This window comes from Muscardinus avellanarius (genome assembly GCF_963383645.1).
Source record: "Muscardinus avellanarius genome assembly, chromosome: X".
In the NCBI taxonomy this organism is placed as follows: domain Eukaryota; kingdom Metazoa; phylum Chordata; class Mammalia; order Rodentia; family Gliridae; genus Muscardinus; species Muscardinus avellanarius.
In genome coordinates, this window is record NC_137792.1 from 32,042,810 (window position 1) to 32,057,018 (window position 14,209).

A 14,209-nucleotide genomic window follows, 5' to 3' on the forward strand; every position below is an offset into this window, starting at 1 on the left:
GTGTATATTTGTAAAAATTCACCTAATTTTGTAGTCCAGTCCAGTCCAGTGTACACATATTTTATCTAAGCTAAAAAACTGTAAAAAAAAGTATTGAACCCCATTTGATAGGTTTGTTTTGGGGTCTACAGGGAAGCAAAAGGAGCCTAGAATGATCCATGGTAATGGATTAGAGTTGGAGACATCAATGTGAAGTAGTATATATATATATATATATATATATATATATATATATGGATATATATATATATGGATTATTGCATATAGAAATATTTATAGATATGTGTGTTTAGACAGGTTAATATAAATTAAATTTCTTTGCCCTGTCAGCTAAGAGAGGCTTGAAGCAGTGACAAACATGTAGCAAATCATACCTAGTGCCAAGATCTTGATTCTTAATAGAATTCACAAAGAAGGAAAAAAACATAAAGGAGCAAACTGCATTTTGGGACTGGGGCAGATGTACAAGATGAGCCTGGAGCATTTTGTACTGCCAAAAAAGTAATGAGATGCTAAAAGAATACATTATGCTGGGTGTGGTGGTGCACTGCTGTAATCACAGGTACTAGAGAAACTAAGGCAAGAGGATCACAAGTTTGAGGCCAGTCTTAGCAATTTAGCAAGACCCTGTCTCAAATCAAAACTAAGAAAGGTCTGAGAGTGTATCTTAGTGGTAGTGCACCCCTGAATTCAATCCCCAGTACCATAAAACAACAACAAAAAAAAAGAGAAAAAAAATGAGTGTATGCTAAAAGAATTAGAAGCCAACTGAAAGAGTACACAGTGGACAAAAGTGGAAAAATTTAAGCAACGGAATAATTCCTATTGATTAGAACTAAAAGTATAAAATAAGTATTCATGAGTCTATACTAATATAAATAAGTAATTGCATAAATATATAAGTGGGAATGTAGAGATGAATTCCAAATAAATTATGTGAGTATTCTGTGCTCAAGAATATTGAAACGTAAGTGTAGGCTGCACAAAACAACTTCCTTCCAAGGAGTACAGTATCAAAAATGGGTGAAGGAGTAAGTTTATTTTAAAACAAGGTCTCAATAAGTTTGGAGGGCCTCACTAAGTAGCTGAGGCTGGCCGAGAACTGCAATCCTCCTGTTTCAGCCTCCCAAGTACTGCGATCAGGGAGTGGGAATGGTGTGGGAATTGGGTAAGGGCTAATTGGGTGATGTGTGCATGTATGCCTCCACCATCTTGTACTCTATTAAGATGTATGACTACAATGTACCAATAAGAAAAGTTTACAGAGCAGAAACCTGACAAACACTACTCACCTAGGTGATCAAGGTCAATATCCACAGTGATGGGTCATGGTAGTGACCATGATGGGATATGATGATAATGGCACTTCCCCTTTGTGGCCCTTATCCTCAATCACATAGCTCTAGTCTAATTATAATAAAAATATTAGGCAAAATCCAGTAGAGGGAACTTCTACACATACATAACGCTTTAAAACAGTCAAGGTCATGAAAGGAAGGCAAATCTTGGAAACTGTCACAGCCAAGAGGAGCCTAAACAGACATGAGGACTGAATGCAATAGGGGTATCCTGGATGGGATGCTGTAAAATAAGAATATGAGGAAAAAAATAAAGTATGGACTTCAATTAGTAACAATTTATCAACATGTTTTGTTAACTGTAATCATACAAATGTACCACACTAATGGAAGATGTTAACAATAGAGGGAACTATACAGGTGTGGGATACAAGGGAAACTTCTGTACTATTGACAACCTGATGGCTAAAGTTTTTCTGTAAGTTTAAAGAAGTTCTAAAAATCAAGTCTATTAAAAACTCAAAAGCCCCCAGATATAGGTTGCTGGTACTCTGCAGCTCTGGGAAGGTAGAGGGGTGTGTACCCAGGATGTAGATTTTTGCATCACCTGACATCTGCAGATATGTGTGGCCAGAAAAGTCCTAGGTGTCCTCTGGGGGAATTTTGAAATATATGTGTTTTAATGGTCTTCTCTTGGAGAATTTGCATTGTATACCTTGAATCTATCAACATGAGGTAGTCTCTTATTAGAGCCTTCACAGAGGCTCAAGAAGCCTGGGAATCCCACCAGACTACCCAGGCCATCTGAGGTATAGACTGGGATGTCCACTTGTGCCAAGCTCTGACAACACAGTGAGCAAGTCAGCTCTCATGTGTGCCAGGAAACATAAGGATGCTGCCTCATCCAGAGGCTATTATCTTGGGCCTTCTTTAGAATCCAGCTTGGATGAGCCAAGAGGATCTACTTTAAGGATTTCATTTTATCTCTCCTTATACCAGAATCTGGCAATTTCAGCTGATAATCTCCAAACCACAGAACTAATGAAACTCAGCTCTGTAGATCCTCACCAGGCTGTGGCTACTGTTTGTTAAATTGAATAAGAGCTGATGGTGTTGATAACTTAGTTTCTAGGAAAACCATGAATGAACAAGTGTCTATATTTGACTTCCACAGGTTTCTAATAGCAGATACATAGATGCTAATGACTGCCTGGTGTGCTTTGGTCAGGACAGATTGAATGATTATCTACCCATGGTTCCCAGGAAGCAAGCTAACTGACCTCTACCTAGTCAGTATATCTCAAACCAGCTATTTCAGTCAGCATTCTCACTGATGTAATCCAAACACCTGACCACTACAACACAGAGGAAGGAAGATTTCTTTGCTCACAGTTCTGGAGCTCACAGTTCTGGAGATTTCAGAGGTTCGGTTCATGTTAGGTGAGGTCTGCAGAGCTCACAGCATGGTGACAGAAAACAGAGAGAAAAGAGTGCTTAAAATGCTCTGCTCTTACATCATGGAGGGCAGAAGCAGAAAGCAAACAAGTAGAGGAGCAACTATATGTAATTCCTAAGGCCATACTCACAGGGACCCCTCCTCAGCAACCAAGCCCCACCTCCAAAATGGTTGCTTTGTCTCTGTGAAGTCTAGGGGGATATTTTTTTTTTCAGTACTGGGGATGGAATCCAGGAGCATTGTATCTCTGAGCTACACCCCCAGCCCTATTTTTAAGTCTTTATTTTTTTTGAAACAGGGTCTCACTGAGTTGCGAAGGGCCTTGCTAAGTAGCTGAGGCTGTCCACAAACTGTGATTCTCTGGTCTCAGTCTCCTGAATGCTGAGATTACAAGCATGCACCACCACTTTTGGCTCTAGGGGGACATTCTAAATCCAAATCATAACAACAGCCATAATAAGCACAAAGTTTACTTCATGTTCCATGAGACTGGCCATATATGTTTGCCAGGCAATATAATTGAGAGTGATATATATTTCTAGAATTTTAATTTTTTTAATCTAAAAATTGGGAGCCTGTTTTATCATGGGCAGAAGGTGAGGTGCAGGATGACAGTTAATATAGGCTAAGGGTTTGATCCCTTTTTTACATTAGTTTCAGGGAAAAGTATTATCCAATTATGTATCAGGCTTGCATCAGACCAGCATAAAACTAGAGTAATTAAAACAGAAATAAAACACTTACAAAAAACATTAGTACCTTCTGTCTTTCTCAACAGGAAGTCTCCTCACCAAACGAGATAGAGAAAGAAGCCTTGGGAAAAAAATTCTCTCTGGCTCCTTGGCTATACCACCAGGTAAGCAGATATCATCAGTAAACTTCATTCCTGACATTGCTCCAGGCTTTTGTATATGCACAACTAAGCCCAGAAGAGGAGTTGATAAGGGATGCCAAAGTCTGTACCTATTGATCAAAGATTGGAATTTACTGCTACCTAGAAAGGTCTACCCAATTTCAGCTTCTGCAGTGTATCTAGCAGAGGGAATGATAAATACCACTGTGCCATTGGGGCTGTCAGTTTAGAGAGTGGCATGAATGATGATAAAAGACAAACACAAATTCCAGAAAAACTTGGATTGGCTTTCCTGTCAACGCTACTGAAATGGGAGATGGGAAACTATTGATAGAAAGGACGGAGTGTCCCTGATGCAACGTTATATAACAATGACTATGCTGTGCAAAGATACCTTTCACTGTCTCTGGAGAAGCAGGAATATGTCCTTCTGCAGAGCAGAATTTGAGAAAAGACCCTGTATTTTCCTTCGGAGGGAAACCAAAGCAGAGAGAGAATGGAACTTGAAAAGTTGCAGAGAAAGTTTAGAATGCCATCAGATTCTCTGAGCGTGTGTGAGAAGTTTTCTGCCTCCTCTATCCACCTCACCGTTAGAAAGAGATGGCGTCACTCTGGTTTTGGAAGAATAGCCCATCTGAAGAACGACTTGATTATTTGCTTTTCATGTTGCCAGATGTAGCAACATTGCCTTTGGGGCAACTAAGAGATCATCTAAGTAACAAAGCAAGAGATATTTCAAGACATGGTACTAAAACATTTTGTTTATTAAATTAATTAGTATTTAGCTGGGTGTGGTGGGGCGTGGTGGCACACACTTGTAATTCCAGTGCTTGGGAGGCTGAGACAGGAGGATTGAACAGGTTCGAAGCCAGCCTCAGCTACTTAGTGAGGCTCTCAGCAACTTAGTGAGACCCTGTTTCCAAATAAAATATGGTATGGGAGTATAGCCCGGAGGTAGAAAAGACCCTGGGTCTTTTCTCCACTCACTACCACAAAAAAATTAATTAGTATTTGTAAAGAGTTTAGACTAGTGCTTGAAAAATATTAAGTGATCCATAAATGGTAGCTATCACAGCAGACAGTATATCTTGTTCCATATCCCTTGGCGTGGCTATGAGTCCCTGTGCACATGTACACTTCTTGGCAGGAGAACCTAGAAATGCTGGGGGATGGAGGGGCCCTCGAAGCAACCCTCAACCAATAGAAATGGGAGTTGATAGATAAACAGCCCAGCTTCCATGTCCTAGAGTGGGCTAATTCTGAGGTATTTTCTATAATCTTCCTTAGAGGATCCCCAGTAGAATTACATTCAGTTGCCCTTTTCTCTCTTTCTCTCTCTTTCTTTCTCTCCCTTTCTCTCTCTCTCTCTCTCTCTCTCTCTCTCTCTCTCTCTCTCTCTCTCTCTCTCTCTCTTTCTCTCTCTCTCTCTGTAATGGGGATTGAACCCAGGACCATTCTACCTCCAAGGTACATACCACACCTCTTTTTATTTGGGAACAAAGTCTCTCTAGATGGCTGAGGTGATCCTCCAACCTGCAGTCCTCTTGTCTCAGCCGCCCAAGTACTGCAAGCACTGCAATTATAGGTGTGCTCTACCACACCCAGCTTCTATCTTTCTTGCCTCACTTTCTCCACTCTCTCTACTGTGATTCCTAGGGTGGCATCCTATATAAACTACCTGACACTAAATCCTTTCGCAGGGTATATCTGTTGGAAAATTAGAACTAAGAAAATTGCTGTTGACATTAACCACTGCTGAGCACAAGAATTTTTGTGGCACAAAATTTTATTATTTATAGCTACATGATAATTTATCATGTGAAAATAAATAGATACATACTGGTTTGGGGAGTTTATAGAACATGACCAGCAATTACTGAAGTAATAAGAAACAGGCTTTGGGAACTGTAGCTAGAAATGAAAGAAAAATATTCATAGGTACAAAACTGGTGGAAGAAGTCATGGCTGAATGATAACATGTACAGCAACTCCTGTACTCATGGCCCATAAACTTTATCATGTTTTAGTATGAATAGTAAAACATGTACAGTATGCATGCACAGTGGCCTGTACAACTGAATAGGGAAAAAAACCTATTCAAGGCTTTTAGTTCAGTATAAATTCATTCCACTAAAGGAAAATGCCATCCTAAACATTTTTTACTTGCAAAACAATCTTCAAGCTATAGAGCAATTTATTTCACATGACATTTACAGAAAATCAACAGAAGTAGCTTTTATAACGTGTGAATCCACAAATCACGTTTCCTCGCTATGGTTATGCATTGAAATCTCTTGAGGTCTCTTCTGGTGCTGCCCCTGGGAGAGAGCCTTTAGAGATGATTGTTTCTGTTCACATAAGTATCCTTTTCTCAATGGAAAATTTATATTATTCCCTACTGGGGCACTGCTTCCTTCATTCCCAGGCCCACAAAGACAGTCATTGACAAGCACTGCCACATTCTGCCTTAATGCTTTCATTGTCTTCAACATTTCATATGGTGCTTTACTTGAAACAAACAAACAAAAAATTGAAATGTGAAATTAAAAAAAAGAACTGAAGTGGACTCAAGACTTATTTGCAGAATGTAATTTTAACTGCTGCTAAATAATCTAAATATGGAGATATTCATGAATTCAATGCTTATCATTATACCAGAATCCAGTGAAATTCGATGACAGCATTGGCACATAACCTTAGCACATCATTATTCCAAATGACCTTTTCTCCTTCTCACGCATTCCCTTCAATATGTGCAGGGTGTGTTTCATAATGTCAGCCAAGCTCAAGGTAGTGTGGGCTTTCACTTGCAATGCGTAATCATAGCATCGACCCTCCAGCCTAGGCCATTGCAATTTACCATTTAATGCTGGTCAACAGAAGACAAATGGTAAGCAATCGCTTTCTATTGGCTTGTTCAGAAATAATCATCATATTTTGAATTTTAATTTATTAAGCCCTTTCCCCCTAATTGAACCAAGATTTAGATCTGAGGGACTTACTTACAGGTTTTAAACAAGGACATTGTGATTGCCAAAATGAGGACAAATTAAAATATAATCCAGATGTAAGCTTACAGATGAGCAAGGTAGTATTGGAAAAGCAGAGGATGTGCTGTCAATGAAATCAGGGTTTAGTTGTGATTGGCATAGTTTGTCTATAGGAAGGAAGGCATTTGGATAATGGTCAATAAGAAAGAAATCCCCAAAGATAGGTTTTTATTGAAAGTACACTAACCCAAAGAAGGCAAGGATCTTGCCAGATCCTCTCCCATCAGCTGAACTTTCTGATATTATTAACAGCCTTTAACACATAAAGCCACCTTGTGAACGTATACTAAGACTGCTTTATATTTCTTTAGAAGAGCATGGCTATAAGAGTTATGCAGAAACTTCATAATTTGAGTTATAGAAAAAATGTTTCTTGATAACCATAGTGGCCTTCTTAGGAGGATGGGTCTTGTTAAATTGGGGATTTAATGTGTGTGTGTGTGTGTGTGTGTGTGTGTGTGTGTGCGTGCGCGCATGCATGCTGGGGATTGAGCCCAGTCCTATTTTTATTTATTTTTTATTTGGAAACACGGTCTCACTAAATTGATGAGACAGGTTTTGGACCTGTAATTCTTCTATCTCAGCTTCCCAAGTACTGGAATTACAAGTGTGTGCCACCACACCCAGCAAGGGACTTCTTTTCTTATTGTGGTAAATTCACATAAAAAATTTATCATGTTGCTGGGTGTGATGGTGTATATCTGTAATCCAAATACTTAGGAGGCTAAGACAGGAGAATCACAGGTTTCAAGTGCACAGGAACTTAGGGAGACCCAGTTTCAAAAGTAAAGATAAAATGGACTGGGGGTGTAGTTCAGTGGTAAAATGCATCTGGGTTCAATTCCCTATTACCCACACACAATTCTTCATGCCAGATAAAGGCTTCCTAATTGTTTTTTTTTTTTTTGTTTTTTGTTTTTTGTTTTTTTTTTGGTGCCACTGATCCCTATGGCAGTCTGGCATAATCTATGGACCTTTTCTCAGAAGCAAATTTTTTTTTTTTGGTGGTGGTGGTACTGGGGTTCCTGGAAACCCTTCTACCTCCGGGTTACACTCCCAGACCTATTTTATATTTTTATTTGGAAACGGTCTCTTAAGCCAGCGTGGCTGGCTTCGAACCTGCGCGATCGTCCTGTCTCCGCCTCCCAAGCACGGGGATTACAAGTGTGCGGCACCACGCCCAGCCTCAGAAGCAAATTTTCAGTTGCATAAAATAAAATACCTAGATCCTCAAAAGCAAACCAATAACTTAGACATTTTGTTATCAAGAGTTACAAGAAGCCAGGCGTAGTGGCGCACACTTGTAATCCCAGCATTTGAGATGAGACCAGAGGATGTGGTTTGTGGATAGCCTCAGCTACTTAGTAAGGCCCTCTGCAACTTAGTGAAACCCTGTTTCAAAATCAATAATAAAAAATAGGGCAGGGGGTGTAGCTCGGTGGTCGAATTTCCCTGGGTTCTGTTCCCAGACCCACACAAAAAGAAAAAAGTTACAAGAATCAGTGGGGTAAGAGAGTAGGGTGAGAGCCAGGGACAAACTCACCAAATGTTGCTTGTATGTATAGCTTTATCACTCTGAACTTCATCATGATGTATGATTACAATGTAATAATAATAATAATAATAATAATAATAATAATAATAATGATAATAAAAAGAATCAACAGCGCTAGCCACAGCTAAACATGCCTACAATCCGAGTACATTGGAGGTTGAGAGAGGAAGATCATGGATTCAAGGCTAGCCTTAGAAACTTGGAAAGACTCTGCTTCAAAATAAAAATAAAAAGGACTTGGGGTTGTAGCTCAGAGCTGGGATGCCTCTAGGTTTAATCTTCAATACCTACAAAAAATATTCAAATATGTGAAATAGTAATATATGTGCTTCTTAAATCATTAACAGCATGCATTATTTTAGGAGGCAAGACTAATAGGGAGCATAATTTTAAAATGGTGATGAAGTCAAGCATGGTGGCACTGGCCTATAATCCTAGTACTTGGGAGGTTGAGACAGGAAGATTACAAGTTTGAAGCCAGCCTCAGAAGCTTAGCCAGATCATGTTTCAAAATAAAAAACTAAAAGAGCTGTGGTATAGCTCAGAGGTAGAATGTCCCTGGGTTCAATTCCTAATAAAAAAATGATGAAATGATGATGATAAACAGAGATGTTCTGATTTAGCAGCAACAACTGAGATATGAACTCAGCATATCTGTGACTTCCTTTGGTGGCAAGGGTCTTGGACACTGCTAATATTGCTATAGTACGTTGCCTGGATTCATAATAGAAACAAATATTAAATTTTAATTATAGGCTATTAAAAATATGGATACCTCAAACTCTTAGCTCCAGGTTAAGAATTCCTACATAAAATACAAAACTTTTGTTCTAGTTAGATTTGGGAGCAGGTTCTTTTTGCATAATAACAGAAAGGTGAAGCAGTTGGACCCAAACAGAGCTCAGCCTGGAAGAGACAAGGCCAGGTCATTACAACCCTGGAGGGCAAAAGGAACACTTGTTTCATGGCCAGAGAGAGAAGTTCCAGATGATATTCAGTTATACTTGGCTTATATGGAAGAGGTAGAAGTAGAGGAGGGGCAAGACCCTGAGGTACAGTTCCCTCCCTCTCTCTTCGAAGCTAACACCTGCAGTCTGGAGTGATCTGCTCTGCATTGGAGTTCAGAGACAGATGCTAGGACTCTGGCTAATAGAGGATCATGGTCCTGCCTGCTCTGACCTTATACAGAAGTCACTGCCTTTCTTTCTTTCTTTCTTTCCTTCTTTCTTTCTTTCTTTCTTTCTTTCTTTCTTTTCTTTCTTTCTCTTTCTTTTTTCCTTCCTTCCTTCCTTCCTTCCTTCCTCCCTTCCTTCCTTCTTTCCTTCCATTCTTCTTTCTTTTCTCTATTCTTTTCTTTTTTTTTCTTTTGTGTGGTATTAGGGATTGAACCCAAGGGTTTTCAACCTCTGAACTACACCACTAAACATTTATTGATTGATTGATTGATTGATTGATTGATACAGGGTCTCACTAAGCTGCTGAGACTGGTCTTGAACCTGAGATCCTCCTGTCTCAGCCTGCAGAGTACTGGGATTACAAGCACGTGCCAACAGACCTGCTGCCATTTTCTTATTGTTAGATGTCACCATATCTCAGACACATCTGAGTCCAAGAAAGATGGTGATGTCAAAGCAGATTTATGCTGTGAGTGAGGCAGTAAGGTGTCGTGGTCCAGAGCACACATTGTGGAATTTGACCCTGGCTCTGTTTTTCTCTTTACCTCTGCAAGTAACCCTGTGTGAAAGAGGGGAATCACCCTTCATCGTGCTTTGTGAGAATTTAACCCAGCCAAATGTGCAAAGTGTGTGGTTTATGGTGCACAGTAGGTATTCAACAAAGTAGCTCTTATTATTATTGTTATTGTTACTATTATATAAGCTTGCTGCCATAGGAGATAACTTAGACTTGAATTTTAGTAAAAAGCTCAGAAAAATCCTTACATAAAGACTTTGAATTGAATCTTTTTTTAGAATTTTATTGGTGCATTAAAATTCTACATTGTGGTGAGATTTAAAGTGCTATATTTATTTAAATATTTACAATAATGCCTTCTATATACTTCGCCCCCTGTCCATGTACATTTCATTTCTCTTCTTCATTCTATTCTTGTTCTTCACTGTCCTTTTTTTCAAAAAATAAAGGTTTGAAAAATATCCTTATCATTTGTCTCCCACTTTCTACCACCATAAACACTGTACCTGTGTAAGTGCACACATGCATATACATATATGGCACACACATATGCATGCATGCATGCTCATGTGTGTCTACATGTGTGCATGCACATGTACACACATGTATGCACATACACAGTATTCTCTCTCCTCTGCAGTAAAAGAATCAAATCCAGGCCTCCTGCTTGGAACTGCAGAACATTACCGTCAGGCTGGTCCATTAAATATCATTTGAAAGTCAATTTTATCCCAGAGTGGTAAGTAGTATGCGTGCTTATGTCTTCATCTACCTTAATTAGGAAAAGCAATTTGCTGCACATTTCTTTAAAAAAGAGGGGAAAAAAACTGATCAAATTTGAGCTTCTGATAGATTGAAATGCAGTGTATGTTGTGGTGGTGGTACAAAGATGTGAAACCACTTCCCACATCTAAATTATGGCTTGGTCTAAAAACAGTCCAGCCTTATGACTCGCATGTTTTCTAAGTAACTTGTGCAATTACCCATAATTATGGAAATAGGGACTGTCTCCTGAAAGCTAGCCCCTCCTCATTTTGTTTCTCAAACCCAGAATAGAAAACTCCATTTTGAGTCTATCACAGGAGATGTTTCCATCCTATCATATTTTCTGTGATTCTATACCATTAACAGGCTCAAGACCATTTTCCCACATCTCCCTTTGCCAAAATGGTTGGAGCAGCTGAGAAACTTCAGTTCTGCTGAATGTAGGTCTCTGCTTTTCTCATTTATGTCTTTTAACTAGGCCAGACCAATTTTAACTCACATGGGTGCCTCTGACTTTGGTCCTTCTGATATACAGGCAGGGTGCCAGTGGCAACTTAGCTGGCACTCTGATGGCCCTGGAGTGTCTGGAGGGCTGCAGAAACAAGACAAATGGAAGTATTTGTACTTGAGGAACTAAGTAATTGGAGGGGAGATACAGGCCCTATTAGTAGGCTCAGCCAGGGAGGCAGCAGCCAGACCTAAGGGACACAGCCTGATAAGAGTGCTTTGGACTTTAGAAGGGAGATGGGGATTGTAAGTACATGTCCTGTGGACACTGGCACCCTGTGAAGCCTCTAGACTCATGTCTGGGTCCTGGTCCCAACCTCATAAGCTATTTGCCACACGACACGCAAATAATAGTTTTTATATCATGAATCAAATCAATCCCGTTATGGCAGTAAATGAAGATCACGTTCTGAAAGCTTGCTTCTCCCATTTCGTCATGTACTTCTCTTCACTTTGCTCTGGGTTTTCTGCCACCAGGCCTTCTCTCTCTTCCTCAGCTAGGCCCACTCTTGCCCTACTGCTTATATATTTGCTCTTCCTTCTGTCCTGAATAATTTGCACTGGATCTCAGTGTAAATATAAATTTCTTCAATTTTTTTCTAAACCGTTTCTCTCTAGAAGTGGCTCTTCCCATGCCCTGGGGATTGAGCTCGGGACATTGTATCTCTGAGCTATACTACCCCCAGCAATATTCTTTTTTATTTGAAACAGGTTCTCGCTACATTGCTGAACCTGGCCTTAAACCTGCTATCTGCCTGTCTCAGCCTCCTAAGTACTGGGATTACATGGCTCTGAGATGTCCTACACAGAGATGTAGCCTGTGATGGTTATTTTTAGGTGTTAGCTTGATCAGATCAAGGAATACCTAGAGTGGCGGTGCATGTGTGTAATTCCATTACTTGGTAGGCCAAGACAGGTGGATCAGAGATTTGTGGCCAGTCCTAGAAACTTATACCCTCAGCAACTTAGTGGGATCCCATTTCAAAATAAAAAAGAAAATAAGGATAGGAGTATGGCTCAGAGGTAGAGTGTCCCTGAGTTCAATCCTCAATATCACACAAAGATAAGAGGGAAGGAGGGAAGGAAGGAAGGAAGGAAGGAAGGAAGGAAGGAAGGAAGGAAGGAAGTTAGTTGTTAAAGCATTCTGGGTGTGTTTGTGAGGGTGTTAACCAGAAAAGATTAGTGTGAGAATCTGAATGATCTAGGTGGGGATATTCCCCCTTTGATATGAACAGGCACCATTCAGGTGCCCAGGGGCCCAGAGAGAAGGAAAACAGAAAAGGAAAATGTGTCTCTCCCTTAAGCTGTTGTACATACTTTCTTTTTGTTCTTAGATAGCAGATCTCCAGAATCACTAGCTTTTGGACTTCAGTACCTAAGCCAGTGATTACCTGGTTTCTTGGGCCTTTGGCCTTGGACAGAGAGTCACACTGTTGGCTGCCCCAGTTCTGGACACCTTGATACTTGACTCTGCCATGCTTCCAGCATCCTAGGGTTGCCAATTTGCAGATGACCTATCATGGAACTTCTCAGCCCCCATAATCACAAGAGCTATTTTCCCTAATAAATTCCCTCTTTTATCTCTCCTATTCCTTTTTCTTTCTGGAGAACCCTCACTAATCTGCTGTCATTCTTTTCATTTCTCTGCTCCAAACACTGGAACAGTGCCTGTCATACCCTAGATGCTCACCAAGGGACTGATTCACAAAAGAGCTGTAAGTAAAACTAACAGAGTTATGCCATTCAATTTGGGAACCCAGAGGCATACAAATCACATTGCTACGGGACCCCCTCTAATAGAGGGTATCTCAAAAATCTGAGAAGCGTTATCTGCATTGTTCCATGCAGCTGAGTTCTGCCAGCACCCCAAGATTCCCCGCTTTAATGGTGTTGCTCAGTGGAAAGTAATAGAACAAATATGGCTCCCAGTGAGGGGTGACAGATAGATATGAAGATATCTGAGTGAACTCGTTCGTCGGCATGTGTGAGACACCACTGGAGCCTCCTATAACTACTACTGATAGAGGCGTGGGTGGGCAAAACATCTGTTATTATTTGTGATATAAGTCTATCAGATCACTGGCTTGGACAGGGAAACTCAAGTAATAACAATATCTGGGAGAAAATGTAGGAAAAACATAGCAGCCAAGGATAATGCACACTGCTTCAAAGTTTATAAACTCCTAAAATAGGTCAGCTATCCATGGGATTTCATTAGCTCATGAGAAATTGTACTGGCTAAAAAGAGGGAGGGGGCATGAGTTTGTTTTAACAGTGTTATTCTTGCATCTATTGACAATGTGGCCATGGAAGACAGCGTGAGTCCAGAGGCCTAGGGCCTGAAAGAAATCAAGTGGTGGAAAGATGAATTAGAATTTAAATCAAACAAGCAAACCAAGGCACGAGTGGTGTACAGGGCAGAGCATTAAAAACCTCTCTACCTCTGTGTAGGAAGTATGAGCCTGCTGAGGTCTGGGGATTAGTTGATGAGATAGATAAGCGTTGCTCCATGAATTCTATAATGGAAATAGATGCTGTCCCAGAAGTTATTCAGATAAGATGTTTAGAAACATCTATGTAGCGTACAGGTAGCTTAATTCTCAGCTGCTATGAGTCTTCCTGGGCATGAAGATTGCTCTTCATAACCTTGGAAATATTTTTTCTATGTTTATTCAACCAATGAATATATATTGAGACCTTAACATGTGTCAAACAATGAGTTAAGCACTAAGGGAGTAGCAGTGAACAAAACAGAGATAATATTACATATTTATCTAAACGAAAAGAAAGTGTAGTTCCATACAAAGACGTGTATATACCTGTTCATTGGACCTTTTCTCATAATAGACAAACACAACTCAAATGGCCATCTACTGGAGAATAGATAAGCTAGCTGTTATACATCCACATGATGAAATACTACCTAGGAATAAAAATGTATGAATTATTGATAAGTGCAGTCCCATGGATGAATCTCAGAAAGTATTATGCTACCTGAGTAAAGACAGACACAGGACTACATACTGTATTATT